The sequence below is a fragment of the Neolamprologus multifasciatus genome, chromosome 7 (assembly GCF_963576455.1).
Source record: "Neolamprologus multifasciatus chromosome 7, fNeoMul1.2, whole genome shotgun sequence".
Taxonomy (NCBI): domain Eukaryota; kingdom Metazoa; phylum Chordata; class Actinopteri; order Cichliformes; family Cichlidae; genus Neolamprologus; species Neolamprologus multifasciatus.
In genome coordinates, this window is record NC_140445.1 from 54843716 (window position 1) to 54860995 (window position 17280).

At 40.9% G+C, this 17280-nt stretch overlaps 1 protein-coding gene across 1 annotated transcript in view; it reads right to left on the reverse strand.

Moving 5' to 3' along the window:
• Positions 1 to 17280, reverse strand: part of roraa (RAR-related orphan receptor A, paralog a) — a 187084-nt gene that overhangs the window by 107347 nt on the left and 62457 nt on the right. The gene's annotated exons all lie outside the window — the stretch shown is intronic.

A 17280-nucleotide genomic window follows, 5' to 3' on the forward strand; every position in this document is an offset into this window, starting at 1 on the left:
GGGCGGAAAAAAAAACGAAATAAAAACTACATGAGCAGTCATACATTTCTAATGGGACTCTTTTAATCTTGCGAAGGAGACTTTCAATAGTGAATTAGTCTTTTTTTGTATTCCTTTAATGCGTCCAAGAGAAATATATGCAAATCTCTAGCTAATGCTAACAGCAGTAACAAAGGAGCCAGTTCCTTCCCTCTACACTGTGTTACCCAGCCGGCAGTGCAGCAGTGGCCTGCAGATTCTAACAAGGCCTCATGGATCAAAACCAATAATGAATATATGTGGATGTTCCCTAAGAAATATTTCTAGCTTCGACCAGCCAGCCCTTTAGTCATTGCTTCCTCTGTGTTTTTTAAAGCCTCAATCAGGCTGTGATTTTATTCAATATCAGAGCACTGAATGCTTTTGGATGGGATCGACATCGGCATTTTCTATTACCCTAAAAAAAGAAAGAAAAATATATTTTGAGTGATTTCAAGTGCCTCAAGAAAATGTAAATTAAGTGGCTTGACTTCACCTTGAAACAAATGTGCATTTTAGACAATTTATATATAAAAGAATATATATAAAACTAAAGCAAATCTGCAGAAATTCATGACAATTAAACAAATCAAAAGTAGCATTCACCCGAAAAATGTAAACTTGCCTCTATTTTGTATTGCTTTATTAATTTTGATAAACTGATAAATACGTATTGCCACATTATACTTAAGACACACAGTCAGAACACACTGATGTAGGCATTAGAAATCCATCTATTTTCATTTTGAGGGCCTGCCTGGCAAAGTCTAAATGTGGTTAACTAGTAGAGGCAGAGTTAATCCTTTTATCTAGATCCCTGCTGCAGGGGATCCCAAACACACACTGATTAAAAAAGGAAACGTGGGCAATGAACAGTTTAAGAATCGTGGGCCCTAAACAGATAAAGGCGGAACATCTTGTTGCTATGGCAGTGCATATGGAATGACTGGCGACAGTTCTCTCTCTCTCGTCTAATATATTCACATTATTTATGAAATATTTTATAAGTAGCATAGCAAATGCTAAATATAAATCCCAAGGAGATGCTCTCTGCCTTTCCAGCTGGAGTTGTGGAATGCCAGTGCTTGTGTTACACAGTGTCTCCTTTGGAAAGGCTCCGTGTTTGTTCATAAGACACACTCCTTTTGATTCCTCCAGCCTCCTGTTCTTCAATATAAAAAAAAAGGAAATGAAAAAAAAAAAACCCTCAATCTCTTATTATACTGGCAGATCGAAACCATGAACAAAAGAGACAATTTGATCTGCTCATGTGGGAAATCTGAATCCTCTCTGAGATTTATGCAATGCACTCCAGGATACGAGTAAAGCCAAAAAAAAGTAGAGTAAAATAAATAAAGCAAATTAGAAAATTACTTACATTTATAATAACAGCGTCCGCAAGAAACAAAAATCCCAAAATTGAAAAAGTTCGTGCAATTATTAATCAGCAGCAAATGAAAAACATTCAAAAAGTAGCACGGCACAAGCGAAAGGCAGACAGCTGTGAACTAGGCATCTGGAGTATAGGACATGTCCCCACCTTCATAAGTGATATGACAGAGCAGGACAACTGCACTGCTATTTCTCCTGTCAATACTCTCCCAGCATCCATTTTCACCTGGCTGACACCTTTTACTGGTCAAGGGATGAATAAATCACACTTAGTGTACTCCCCTGGTAGTTTGACTAAAAAAAGGATATCAACATGAAGGAGGACTGCAGTGTTTCCCTGTCATCGCTGCCCCTGAGGTACGGTGAAAAATTACCGTTGATAAAATATCATTTTTCAAAGAGCCTTATTGCTCTTTTAATCTATCCGCCACAATGGATGGCTTCTGGGATGTGTTTCATTTCATCTGAACACAAACAATCTTTCAAAGGGCTTAATAACAGTTACACAAATGAGAGTCATTAATTACCTGCTAATGGAATAATAGATGTGCCATCTAGTGCAGCTCTACTACAGAAAAGGTGTGGCTTAAAAAATAATTATGTAGGACTCCACTTGTCTTTGAGCTTCATTAGCGCTCCAGCGCGAGCGCCATAATGCAAATACGGGCACAAAAATATGCTGATCATATTCTCTCTCATTCTGGTTATCTGTTTACATAATGACAGAAAAAAGAAAATCACAAGTGTGAATCATTCCAGCTGCACAGAAAGGGCAAGGTAAAGAAATAATGCAAATTGTGCTGTGCTCTGAATATCACAGTGTAGATGCCTGAGAAAGGCTTGTTTTTGTTTTTCTTCCATATTAATGTATTTTCTGAAAATCCTGACATATGTAATTGAGGCTTAAACACATTCCCAGCATTAATCTAAATAAATTACTCGAGCCTGAAAACAACAACAAAAAAAAAGACAAGTCGTCTTGTAAATGATGGCAAGTGCGTGCCACTTTGGCTGTAGACGACAACAAACTCTAAGGCCGGGGGAAAGAAAGGAAGAAGAAAAAAATCACTTTGATTATCAAATCAGATCTGACTGATGTGACACACTTGCAGTCAGAAATCACATTCATCTTCCCGCAGAATCGAAAACTAACACACAGGTATTTTTCATCCTAACCTTACGGATAAAACTAACAAATAGAGATGGATTTAGGGGGAGAAGAGAGTAGTTAATGAATGATGAATTAGAGACGAGGGGAAACATCATAAATTCTGACACAGTGCTGTTGTCTGCGGGATGATAAACAGCACTGTTGGATGGAATCTGCCTCTCTGTGTATCTCTTAGACACTGGCTGCCACTTTATCTCTTCCATCCTGCTAGATTACACCTCCAGGGTTCAGGTGGGAATCAATCATTGCTATTATTACCTGAAGTCGCACGATGCATCTATCACCACTAAGGTTACCATAACCTCAATATTAACAGAGGAAAAGCCCCTCTAATAAACAGCAGAAAGGATGGGCTGGCTGGTGGGATTTCATCTTCCTTTCACTTTTAATAAGGCACTCAGAGGAATAAAGATTACAGGCCATATTTAGCATGCAGAACAAATCAGGCTCTTCCAGGCTCTTCCTCTCCTCCACTTCTCATTCTGGTTAGTCATTAAGACTGAGGAGAAGGGAGGGTGGGGTGGGGGTTCTAGCGTGGAGAGGCGTTCCCTGGTTCAACAGTCATGCCGCCGCTCTCTGTGCTCTCCTACTGCCTGCAGCTGCTGTTAATAAGACTCTTCTAAGGACCGATATGTGTAAACTTGGTAGTGAGTCTTCACATGCCTCTGCAAGCCTGGTTAGACCACTGGCTCTCACAAGCCTATATAGTGCACCACTAGACAGATCAAGTGAAGAAAGAGTGGTTAAAGTCCTCAGGACACGACCCTGTTAATGTTCATCCTCTTTTATAAGCCACCATTGCACAATGGTGTCTCTGTAAAACAAGATGCAGAAAGAAAGTGAGCATCAGGGCAAAATGGCTAAGCTTCTTTGAGGATTAATGGAATTTAGTCAAGTAGCAGTCTGCGAGTGCATTAGAGCAGCTAACATGGGGTCATGGCACTGCCAAGTGTTTTCACACACCACCCCTGACATGAATCATTCATCGCCATTCAAATGAATATCATCAGCTGAACGAAATATCATTAGCCACCGCTAAAGTCATTCCATAATAATATACCTCCAATTAAACTATGATCAGAGCATCGGGCCTGATAATAGATTCATACCAATTAAGTTAGAAATATATTCAAAGGACTTTTCACTTTGAAACCAGTCTTGTTATTCCCCTCGACATCCAACAACAGCACTCATTACAGTGGCTCCAAAACTAGAAATGGGGAGACCATGTAAATATTTAAAACCCTCACAAATATATAAATATTCATTCCAGAATGATTTGATGCGCTAAATAAATAATCCCTTGTTAAATAAATGACACCCTAAATAAAACTTTAAAAACAGGATCTGGGGAAATGAAGATGAGATGAATCAGAGGGGAGGATTCTGGCAAGAGGGGAGGCGAGGGGAAAATGTCAGCTATCACTCCACCCTATCTGAATCCCTAATGGCAGCCATGCAAACGAGCCAGGCTAATTAAAGCCCAGCAACCAATTTTGGGGGAGGTACAGAGGCTGAGCCACCTAGAAGGCGATGTCTGTTTGGAAGGTCTCTCTCGCAGACTTTCAGATCAATAGACTGTAGGTCTTTTTTTTTTCTTTGCTTATATGCAAAGTGTGGCATCATGCAAAAAGGCACATGGAAACAGGGAATTATAAATAGTAAAATGTAACAAACCTCAGCTGTTTTACATTTTAATAAAGGAATCAGTATTAATAGCCATAATTCCTTCAGAAATGACCATACGGACCCTTTTTGTACAATATCAGACATCTGTTATCGCTTAACTTTTCTTGCACCTGTCGTCTGATGTGAAATTACGACTGTTCTATTACTTCGGCCCAGACGGTGACCTCCTCTGATAGATGTCTGGTCCTACAGGTCTGCGTTCTCCCCACATGGTGGACGAGACATAATCTTAGGTGTCGCCTGGCCTATTCTGCTTCCCATTTGACTGCCTCTTCCAGCCTCCCGGCTCTCTGGAGGGCCAGGCCTTTATGCTGCCGGAGCCTGTCCTATCACACACTGGGCTGCAGGAACGGTGCTTTTGTGATGGCTGTGATTAGTCTTTTGTGTTCCCAGGTAGAATTAAGATGAAATTCTACAGGCAGTCATTGTGTTCCTATCTTCAGGACACTCAAAGAAATATGTTGGGTTTTGAAGGGGTGAAATGAAGCCCGTGGGGCCTTGGCAGACCTTGCTCTGTGGGGAAATACACAGCGAAAACACAATGGGAACAATCTTGTCCTTCAGTTTCCTTTTGTGCTCTGCTGAACCTTAGTCAGTGCTGCCCATTTACTGTAGCTTCTTTTTAACAGAGCGGTATTGTCTCACTCCAGTCTGCCTTTCCCTTTTAGCTTGCTTTTGAGAAAGACCCAAACGCTGATGATATGACAGTTACGACTTTGCCAGAGTCTGGAAGACCCTCAGGGTTTATTATCCACATTCCTCCAAGTGTTGGGTATGCAAATAAAGTTTGGGGATGGCGGCTTTCAGATGTGATAATTATGGATTTATTTGTAAGCTGTCACTTCCCTTAATGCTCAGGGACATCAAAATAAGTTCAAATGCAACCATCAGAGAGGATCACATTTTGCTAGTGTACCAGAGATTCAAAGAACGTGTGATTCTCACGACGCCAAAGGTCTGTCAATAACCACTCATTTAGACAGCAGTGCGCTTTGGAGACCGCGACTGCATGCAGTCCCACTCAAAACGTCTGGTAGAAAATATTTACATTTTCCCATTCGTTTAGATATTCAAACATCAAGGCGCTTTTATCAGCGGGGTAGCACAAACAAAGGCAGAGAGCAATTTTTTTATTGCCACCTCTTCCTCCTGAAACAGACGAGAGCTCCGAACAACTGTTTAATATCGCTTCAATCCTCAGATTCAAAACAGAGCAGATTTATATGCTGCAAATAAAGTCAGCCCTCAGCCTTACCCTTTAAGATCTGCAGTTTGTACCGGCCAGTGTCTTGACAGGAAATATTAATTAATAATGCTAATAAGAAAAAAACAAAAAGAAAAAACAAAGTGCTTCACAAGCCAGCTCCACATTTGCTGTCATATCTGAAGTGGGGCCTAATAGAAGCGCAGAGTAGGTGAGGTTTTCCACTTGCTGGTTCAGCAGGAGTGGAAAGGCAGGGCAGAGCACTGAATGTGATGCCTACCTGGGAAACAGCCTTCCTGCCAGGGCTGCCTCTCATCACAGGCTCTCTGATGGAAGAAAATGGCTGGGCCTGGAGAGTGCTATCTCCTTCTAGCTCAATTCTCAAGCACCGCTCTGTCCGCCTCTAGGAGAGTTCTCTGTCATTGTATAAGTGCACATTAAGGTCTGATAAAAACTATGGAATCCAGCCATCCATCTTGATTTGCCGGTGCGAGTGAGCGGGGAGTATACCTGCCACTCAGTGGAAGAATACTGTAACTGTAGGTGGTTTTCTTAAGGCAAAGACCAACATCCATTTACAAGTACTACACGTATATTAAAATGATATATAGTGTGGCTTTTAATTAATAATATGAAGAAATACAAGTACTGGAAAGCAAACATGCATCTATGTAATCTATGTGGGAATGCGTACGCTAGAAGTAAGGTCAAAGCTTTTGCAGTACATGTATGCACGCTTGCGTTTGTCTTTGCATATAGAAATACATTTTTAGAAAGACAATGTCACTGAAAATGTATCATGCGATGCTGCTGTTGCTGCTGCTGTGTTTAAAACATGGTGGGCGTGACGATAGATAACATGGCTTACCTTGAAAATGAGTTGATTGAATGAAGAGCGAGCGCAAGGAAGGACACGGTACCGGAAAGAAAGAAAACACAAACACAGATCATTTCTATATGTATTCCCAGGACACAGTTGAGACAGCTCACATGAACACACATGTGGAATAAATAAACAAAAGGAAATCTGTATTGTAAATAATACTGGCAATGGCAATATTATTATTATTAGGGCTCACTCACTGCAATAAATCACATAAAAGCTCGTGAGGCACAAGTGGCTGTCTTGTAGACAAAGACCTTAAAACATCTGTATTAGCCCTCTGCTGGTTACTATCTGGAATTCAGATGATAAACGATGCACGAAATTCATCCTCGTATTACAGCGCAGTCTGTTCATTGCAAACTAAATGAAATGTAATGATAAGAATCACCGCAATGACAAACTGAGGTTAAATACTGTACCCTACTGGCAAATACGTCTGTTATACTGATAAATAGAGCTCCTTCCCAGACTCTGTCTCTCTGTCGATCTGTTGGTCTCTCTCTGTTTCTCCAGCTCACTCTGTCTCTCTTACACGCACACACAGACAGACACGCAAACGCACGTGAACGCACGCGCACAGACAAACACAGATCGACGGAACTCACACGCACGCACACACGCTGAGACTTTGGCTCTCTAGGGGCTGTTTCGCAGTGGCGCTGGGCTGCCTCAGAGCACATTCTATCACCAGCGCAAGATAGCATCTGATGACTTGTGCGATGTAATTGAAGTGTAGATTACTATCTCTCATGTGCTTGCCAGATCAAAATAATAAAAATGCAGGGAGGGAGTGATAGAGAGCGAATATGAGCGGGCACTCCACTGTGGCACAGTTGTACATGCCATTCCACTGCCAGATACAGAAAGAAGCCTCACAATCCTTCTCAGGAGGACGTTATGCCACTTAGAAAATTGAATCCCCCTCCTCTCCACCCCCCCCACTCCACCACCTCTCTTCTAAACTGCACTCTGGATGAGTGTATGACAGGCCAGGACATGTTCCCCTCATAGAGAGTGAGGCGGAAGCCTGGGTGTTGAAAGATGGAGAAGTGTTGGCGGACATGGGCGTGACTGAGAGGTGACTGACAGCTGTGACAGCACTGAGGATGTCAGAAACAGGCTTCAGCGGAGTCAAACCCGGTCTAGCAGTTCAAGGACACCAAAAAGCCCGGCAACTTCCAGACGATCGCTGCTTTAGTTTATGCTGACAGAACAAACAACATTAATGTTAAAGGGGTAAATAATGGCTGCAGATAATCAGGAGCTGGAATAAAAATGTAGTGCACGGCAGAGAAAGAATCTTAAATCTCAACTCAGCTGAAAATAAAGGTAGCGGCAGCGGTGGTGGTGGAGAGGAATCACTGAATGGAAATCTAAGGGGAGAGATGGAAAAGGCAGAAGGAGATGAGAGACGGAGAGAGGGAAAAAAGTGGGGAAATGATCGCAAGAGGAAGGCAGGAGAAACTGAGTGGCAGAGAGCAGGAGACAGAAAAGAGCAAGCGCGCACAAAATGAGAAAATGATCAGGTTCACATGAAGCGAGGCCACCAAATTTGTCGTTGTGGAGAAGAACCCCTCATTACTGCACCTCATGGGCACTCGCCGTGGCCTTTGAAGTGCTTTGAGGTACATCATCCCATGAAACGAGCATAGTTAATCCACTTGTTAATCAAGTGTGCTCATGAGCTTATGTCTGAAGTGGCTCTTTCTCCTTGGAAGACGTAAAGCGTTCAAAGGAAATTGTGTTGGGATGAAAAAGACGAAGTATCGTAAACTTCAGACAAAATCTGAGCGCAGCTGTGACCAATACATACACTGCAGATCCAGATTTTTCTTTTCTTTTTTTGGGCTCGGCAATAAACACCGACTTCTAAACGGCTAAGGCGAGAACATTTTGCAAGACCATTTATAATTTGAAGCATCCCTGAGCTGCTCTAAATGTAAACCGACAATTTTCTTTGTATTTACTATTTCAGATACGCATCTTTAATTTATCACATCTAACCGGGGTTGCTGTACCTTAGGTTCGTGTGTGCAAACTGAAATATTAAGGGGCCGCCTGGAACAGGTGGAGGCTGTTCCCTTGCATGTCCTCCTCTTTCACTCCTTATTCATTCCTAGAAAACAACTTTCTATCGACGGCAAATGCGAAACTGACAAACGTAAGAGAGGGATGGCTGCCTCACCCTCACTACCTTCCTCACTTGCTTTACCCCCCGAAGCCTGTGGGCCGGTCTGAGGCACAGCCACGGAGGCCTGGTGCTACCTCCCCCCGCTGTGCCAACAAGTCTCCTTTTCACTTCAATTAATGAGCCATAAATAACCCAATGAAGGTGTCAACAAAGAGCACCATTTATCATGGCTTTCACCAACTCCACTTCACGTGAAGAGGAAAGCTCATTCGCTGCCTACAGCTCACCCAAACAAAGACAATGGGAAAAAAAGAGAGATTTATTCCTGGACAAACACTCCAACCTCGAATTTATCTTGCACAGGGACTCTCACAGGTGCAGTGATTTGACAAATATACCAGGAACTGTGGGCCCGTGCCTTTGTTAGATTTCCACAGTCAGGGTAGCTATAAATTTGGTTAAGAGTGGGGGGACAACACTCTCACTAAGCTCCCGAGAGGCTGCCAGGGAGCCCACGTTAAAGACACTTCTTCCTGTCTCAGTCTACTTTGGGGCTGTGGATCACAAAAGGCAGCCAGGGTCTCCCTGAAAAAAAAAAGAGGTGAATACAAATGAATGAGAAAATCTGTTGAAAATACCGGGCTGGTCTGAGCAGCAGGAAGAATTGCTTTATCAGGGTGTCCCACAAATGTCACTTTGAGTCAACAATGAGGGGAGAAAAAATATATACAGCACTGAATCACAGACCCTCCTCTAAACAGAATGGCTCCAAGAATCAGCAGCGGCAAAGCTGAGGTACAGTACTATAGTGAAGTGCTTCGGAGAGAAGACGCAAACTCCCTGAATAATATATGATAGCTTGGGTTTTGAATCCAACATTAAAAGTGATGATGTGAGTACAAACTCAGCTCTGCTTCATCTTGGATCCACAAATCAAAACCTAAGGCAAAAAAAAAAAAGGAGGAAAAAAAAAAGCGAACGGTAAATAGTCCATCTTCACAGTGAGAGGGTTTATAGTGTGAAAAAAAATAACAACAAGCAGAAGCTTTTGAATACGTCTGAACACGAGCGTTTTCTTCCTTGCAGCTAAGCCGGAACTAGAGTGTATATGATCCTGCTAAACCAATTAATGGTTCCTGTTAACCCACTCATCTTTGGGGAAGATTGTCTTTCTAAATAATACAGCAAGATGTCCTCTATCTACCACGCAGCCCCCACACACACTCCGACAAAGACTAGCAGCAGATTGTCACTTAAATCTGGGGCTCCACTCGTACCACAAACACTTCAACTCACAGCTTCTACACAACACAGAGAATGGTGGAAGTCTTTGTCTGGCTGTGGAGTGAATCCCTGATCTAAACGCCTCCACACGCAGACACTTTGATGGTGTCTGATACACGCTTCATAAAATAAACTAGCAAGTGCAGCATCTAATGTTGCGTCAATTCAGACAAGGGAAGGAGAGGTAAGGGAACAAAATCAAATCCATTACAGCAAAAGGGATATTAAGTGTGTTATCACAGAAAAACATAGCATTTGTACAATTTTCCAAGCCACCCCCAGTGATATAAATGTCCAGCAACCATAATCAGTCTGGGTTACAGACACGGCCAGAAAGCCGCGATAAATGACATTTCCCAAAATCATGCTGACATTTTCTCTTATCAAGCAGCAGGCACTGGCATGGTGAGAGCAGGCTTGTCAGTCAGAGGCAGACAGGCCTCACACCTTATCACAAGGGCACTCAGCCTCTCTGGAGCTAATGCTGGGACCGGGGATGAAGTTTAAAGATGGGGCTATGGGGCAAAGACAGACACTGAAGCCGAATCTGGAGCTCGCCTCCAAAAAAATTGGCCAGCGTAGTTACAACGAGTCTGGAATCTTAGGTTGTTTAGAAACGGAGGCTTCTAACTATACTTCAGATGGAGTCAATGTGGAAAAACACTGCTGTGCTTCTGCTTTGGTTGGAGCCGACTTTAAAGCAGCGGATGCAGATATGGCTGATGCTACGGCAGGCTCATTCCACCCCCCACCCCCACCCACCCCCCACCCCCACCCACCCCTTTCCTCGCCACTCTGCTGCCGCCGCTCTTCCACTCAGCCTGCCTCGGAAGCAGACACAGAGCGGAAAATTAAATATTTAAGGTTGATAATGACGCTCTTCATTAACATGTGATTCCGAATAAAAAGTGGAATACATAAATAAAGAAAAAATTGAATGCCTATGAGCGGACATGTTGAATGAGTTTCGGTGATGATAAAACGGAACAAGTGAGAAGGATTTCGTGGTTGGGGAGAAAATGATAGAGGCAAACGGGAAGACTTCAGACAGAAATGTCAGTACGAGGGAAAAAATGACATATCGTGTGCATTACTAATTGTCCTGTTTTTTTTTTCTTCCTTTTTTCTGACAGCCCTATATAAATCAAATATCATTTTCATTTAACCTAACTTGTTGTGCCGTGCTACTTCATATCTTCTCTCAGTGGCAAATATGTGTAATCAGTTTATTTTAGAAAATACTGACCAGAGTGATGCACATGGAGCAGTTCTTTTTTTTTTTTTTACTTGAATTTCAGAGTCCAGATGGTGCATTTCTTGCTGTCAAAGCTAACACTGGACTTCCAGCTCTGTTAAAGCAGCTGGCTCAGCTTCAGAACGTTAACAAACGTCACCGAGACACCTCTCGCCTGACAGCCACCCAACGCAATACGAAAACCTGAGATATTCCCCTGGAAATTTCCCTGAAGTGCTCCGATTGCAGTCAGCGGTTTGATTGGCCTGTGTTCGTGAGGTAACAGACTCTAGGGACAAGTTATGTTTTCTGTGGGATGATGATTTGGTTGGAGATGGCTGTCTGAGGCAGCATTGTGGCAGTGAGACAATAAAAGTGGGGGAGAAAGCCTTTATCCCTAGCAGCACATGTCTGAGTCAGAGCAGTAGATCCTGCTAAGCCTCAGTGACTCACAGCACAGCTCGCAGTGCGGATCATCAGCTGTGTTTCTCTGATGTGTAGGAGCTTTTCAAAGTCAAAAGCATTACTTCAGGAATTCAGGGTTAAAATCTGCATGAAATGAAAGGATATGCAAATAAACACTAATGTTTATGAGAGGAGTGCATACACTTACTTATAACACTTAATGTTATAAGGAGCATTTCTGGTATGCGGCGCGTACGAGTTGCCATTTGGTGATTTGTTCTTTCCTGTAGCGAATCCGCACTGGGATCTCAGCTTGTAGTTAACTGTATGCATCGAGGTGATGGATGGGTTAACAGGGCATAAATTATATAACAGCACGTAAATGTAATACACTCATTAGATTCCAATGCTTTTATTTTCCCCAGGAGTCGCTACAGTAATTGATGTCTCGCTCTTCTATTTGTTTTACGCTGACAGAAACAGTGAGATAATTCACACCAGGCTGTCACGCTGGCACTAAACACAAAGCAACAGTGTTTTGTTTTTTCCCCCCCGACTGTATGGAATAAAAGGTGAATTCAGAGAAAGGTAATTTGGAATACGGCGATGAGCACTCACAGCAAATAGCGGTCAAACTGGGAGACGGTTAGCTGTAAGGCTTAACAAATCAAACCTTTTAGACAGCCAGCGTGCCACAGAAGAAAAAAAAAAGAAAGGCTAAAAGAAAAAGGAAATTAAAAATAAATAAAGCCCCTGACTTCCTATCTGCAATCCTCAAGTGAACAGGTCACACAAGAGTAATTCAAATTCAAGTAGATTCATTTCTCCTGTACTGCAACGAAACCCCCATTTATGGTGTGATATATACACAGGAACATAATTGTTTGTTTACTCCCGTCTGTCTGTGCAGTCTGTGAGTGACTCAAGGTGTTTATGCTCCCTTTGGGCAACGGTGACTTCACTGCTGTTGTTATCTCATACACAAAGACACACACACACACACACACACACCTATTCACTGTGCGGTGTGTCCACAGCCCACTGCGCAGAAAATAAATTCTAAAACTGATTATATGTCTAATTTTATTTAGTAACGTCTTCTAAAGCTGTTTATGACAACATGACCACAAGAGTCTAAAATACAGAGGTATTCAGTCTGGACGAATCAGTCAGAAACACTTGAGCAACCTCATGCTGGTACTATTTTGCATCAGTCTGGATTCAGAAGGCAGTGTAGTTGCTCTGCCATCTACTCACCACTGTTCTCTCAAACACATCTGGAACATATGGGCAGGTATGGGAAAAAAAGATTTTTGCCAATGTTTTCTGCTCCAGCCACGTGGAATAGATTAAATAGGCAACGTAAATTAAATAACTTGGCATCTCAAAGCTTCTGGAAACTTTATGGTAATAGATTCCTTTACTAATTGTCTCCGTTTTAAGCTAGACTTTGCTCTACCTTCTTTACGTGATTATTATTTGTGTGTCTGATGACTTGTCTTTGAGGCTAAAAAAAAATAAGTGGAGTGTTGTTTTGAATGAAATTGATATTAATAAACAAACAACACTCTTATTGTTCTCCTTACTTCCGCCAAGTAGGTTAGGGTTCTGGTAATGTTTGCGTACATGTCATTATTCTGTCTGTAAACACGATAACTCAAACATTTTGAATGAATTCTGCTAAAACTTTGTAGCGATGTAGAGTAGGGTCATGTGAACAACAGCACAGCCATCATCTGAAATAGACCAGTAAGGTTTTTCGTGTTATTGAGAGTTTATGAGCTTCCTTTAGTCTTAGTCTTACTCTTAAAAAAAAAAGTTTGTTTTAAAGTCAATCTAATCCTGTTGGAGAAACAGGGTTGGTCCAAACCTACAGCCTGTATACAGGGAATCTGCTCGGGATCTTCGTCCTATTTATGACACGACATTCTTTCTTGATTATGTACTGCGCTATGCCTCTGGCCACAGTCAAGAGGCCCCAAAATGGGACAAAACTATTGAGGAAAAAAAACATTACTGAGACAAGACACAAACAGGCACGATCATAAATTATCATGTCAGAGATACTAAATTATAGCTTGACACTGACTAACAGTGAGGAGACAAATCCTTTTAAGACTGCAGAAATCTCATTTTTTTGTGTTGTGTGTGTGTGTGTGTGTGTGTGTGTGTGTGTGTGTGTGTGTGTGTGTGTGTGTGTGTGTGTGTGTGTGTGTGTGTGTGTGTGCGAGGACCGCTGTTTAATAAAAATATAGGGGAGAGAATAAAAAGTTGTGATGCTTAATATTTGACGTTCATTTTTTCGGAAGAGATATCCGATCCCCAGCACACTATCTGGGATCAATATCTAATCTGGAGAAATAAATTGCTCCTGTTTGTCTTTCATCTTTGAGGAAATGTATAAGCATTCTGTCAACACCGTGGAAGCATTAATCAAATGATAAAATAATGATTTGGGGAAAGGGGGAGGGCTGCTCTGATATTCACTGTGACCCAGCACTGCTGACATCCTTGCATCTTGTATCCTGTTAGTTCAGTGTAGTCGGGGAAACTTCAGCAGAGATCATCTCTTCTCTTTGTCAGAACCAAAGCAGTGAAGTGGATATCTAAGAAAAGGTATCAGTCCCTTGCGTGCGTTGTGAATAACACACTGTAACATGCATGGATGTCATACACTTGTGCTTTTGACCTTCCTCTGTCTGACAGTAAAGAATTCTTTTCCCCCATTTATTCTCAGCCCTTGTCTTTGCAATTACCATGTTCCAATCTCGCCTTGTCCCCACAGTCACCCGCAATACCCAGAAGAATCGGCAGTCTTTCTTCTGGTGCAGCAATTACCACCTCTATCTCTTTGAAACAAAAAGTTTGGTGTAGGATATTAGAAAATGTCAAATTCAGGTTATATTTCACTTAAGTCCAAAGGCGGTGCTGTGTGCTCTCAGGAAAAACTATTTCCACAGCCTTTGCATTATGCATGAACTGCGAGGTCCATCATTATTTTCAAGAAAAGGCAAAGCGGACTGTTTGCTATCAGCAAAGTGTAGAATACTATCTTTTTTTTAAAAAATCGACAGTTAATGGCATTCGTAGCAGAGGAAAATCCTCTTTAAGCACATGCACTACCCAATCAAATTTAGCAGCTCAATTAGCAAATGAAAGGTGACTGCCTCGAACATATATTTGAGCAAGTCTTTATTAAGTATCACTTTTTCAGAGTTGAGTCAAATAGCTCCCCCTCCACTGATATGCATGAACTGTGGCCTCTTATCACAATCCTGCAGGACAGACTAATCACATTCCAGTCTTTCACCTGCATGCCTGACATGCTTTGCTAGAGCTCATGATGAACCTTCTCAGGCAGGCATGACACAACTGTCACTGAAGGTGCCAGTCTCATCTGCAGAATATACTACTTTCACTGCTAGTTCTACTACTACCACCCCTACTTTGCCATCACTAACAATATTAATAACTCATAGAATTATTTTACAAAAAGCCTACCTAATTCATATAAACATGCTGGCTGTCACATCATCTTCCTAAATTAACTATCATCACTATGACAATACCTAACAAATAAAATGTTAGGTACAACAGGACCAACTGTTCCTACAAGGTGCCCATAAAAGAAACAGCACGAGACTTTTGAACTCAAGGCTGAACCCACTTGCAGTCCTACAAATATAACTGAAAAACATGTTCAGACGATGTGGAAGCAAAAACAGCATGTTGTTGTCGTCCAAGCTTGTGCAGATTTTACAAAATCATAAAATTGATGTACGTTTTTCCTTTTACACATTTTTTTTTGCCATGTAACTTAAATAGCCTATACCAGTTTTATTTTGGATTTCTTTTATACCACAGTGTTAACATTTTTAATTTTGTTGCCAAACTGACAACAAAAATGAAGTTTGCGACTTGCATTAAGACACTGAAACTGCAACAACTGTTAGTTTTTCCTTCACATGGTTGTCTGATTAGTATTTTATGTCAATAAAGATTTTCACGGGAGAAAAAGGAGTAATGTGAAGCAGTAGTTGCTCATCAGAAAAGATATGCATGTGTGTATTTAACCTGTTTAACCCCTATAAGTCTGAATACTAGTGTTGTTAAGCTCTAAATCCCTAGAGCTGCTAAACTAAAATAATAACATAATGAGAAAGTTATATTTTAATATACAAGCGATAGACTTTTAGATGACATTTTTACAGCTGAAGTCTCAAATTTATAATGTTACATTTGTAGACACAGGTTTTTATCCATTGTTATGCAAAATCATTTGCACTGTCCCATGAAGGTTTTGGAGTTTGTCGGTTTGTGGATAGATCAATTCAGCTCAGTTTTCATCCAGTATATACAGGCAATATAACCATCAGATCCAAGTATCATCCATGGGGCTTGACAAATTCAGTAAACCGCCTGTCATAAAAACAAAAAACCCCACAAATGTTTTTGAAATCTGTCGAAAAACTAGTTTAAAAACAAAAATTATATTGTTATTTATCAGGCAAATAAACTAAATTAATGTTTATATACTGAATTTTGAGCCACTTCTCTGAATTAATCAAGCATAACATTCAACCACTAAAAGAAAATTTTCTGTAATGCAAATAAATAACTATAATTTAGCATCTTAACCCCCTAAGACCCGAACTCTTCCACAGCATGCATTTTTAATTTCTCTTTGATATTTGGGCATATTGGGACCCGATGAATGTAAAAACAAAGAATTACCAGATTTTTTTTTACCTATTTTTTGTTTCTAAGAAAAATATGAGCCACATATGAGGATATTCGTTTAAAATTTTGATAGAACAGTAGCAGTATAATGTCCTCGTAAGTGGATATCAGGCACTTGTAGAGTAAAATTTAGTATTTTGGTCTAAATAACCCAAAATGTGATGTCCACATATGTGGACGCCAGGTCCTAGGAGGTTAATAAAAACAAAATAATGTACTTTACTACTGACTTTAGGACTGAAACAGTTGTAGCCACTTTCTTGCACTCTCAGTCTGTTCCCTGTGAAGCTCTTCCAAGTTCTTGAATTAACTTTTCTTGACAGTCTTCTCAAGACTGCAGTGATCCATGTTGCTTGTGCAACTTTTCCTACCACACTTCTCTTCCAGTCAACTTTCCATTAATATACTTCAATGCAGGCATCCTTTTCAGCAATGACATTCTGTGGCTTACACTCCTTGTAGAGTGTGTTAACGAACATTTCCTGGACAACTGTCAAGTCTTTACTGACTGCGGTTCCATGTATAGCACTAGCGCCGGAGATACGAGGTGTTTATACAGTTAAATAGTAACTTACTCAAACTTCAAATAAAAACTCTGGGATAATGGTTTTCTGACTTTCATTAGTTGTAAGTTATAATTAATCAAATTAAAACTATGTTTAAATATTTCACTTCACCCATGACGAATATAGAATATAGAATAAAATTACACAAAAATATATTTTTATTATATTTATTATTATTATTATTTTTTTTTATTTCTTTTATTTTTGTTCACATTGAAGTGGGATGATGCTCATAAACAAACTTCTGCAAAAGATTTCAGACCAAAGTCCTGTGAATCCTGTTTTTTTTTTTATTCTCTTTGCTGTGATGATGTATGTGTGGCCTGATGGAAAAGGGGAAAAGTCTGGTGATGTAACACCCTCTGAGGCTGAATGCTCCACACCCTGTTCCTGTCTCTACTATTACTGAAACGCTCTGTGTGCCTTCTTTTCCAACTTGTTTTATTGTGGTGTTTGCGTTTTATTCTGGTGTCCATAGACAAAGTAGAAACAGAACATTACAGATTTTTAACTAAATGTTGTTTTGCTTTTTTGGGGGTTGGCTATGCAATGCCTGCTTG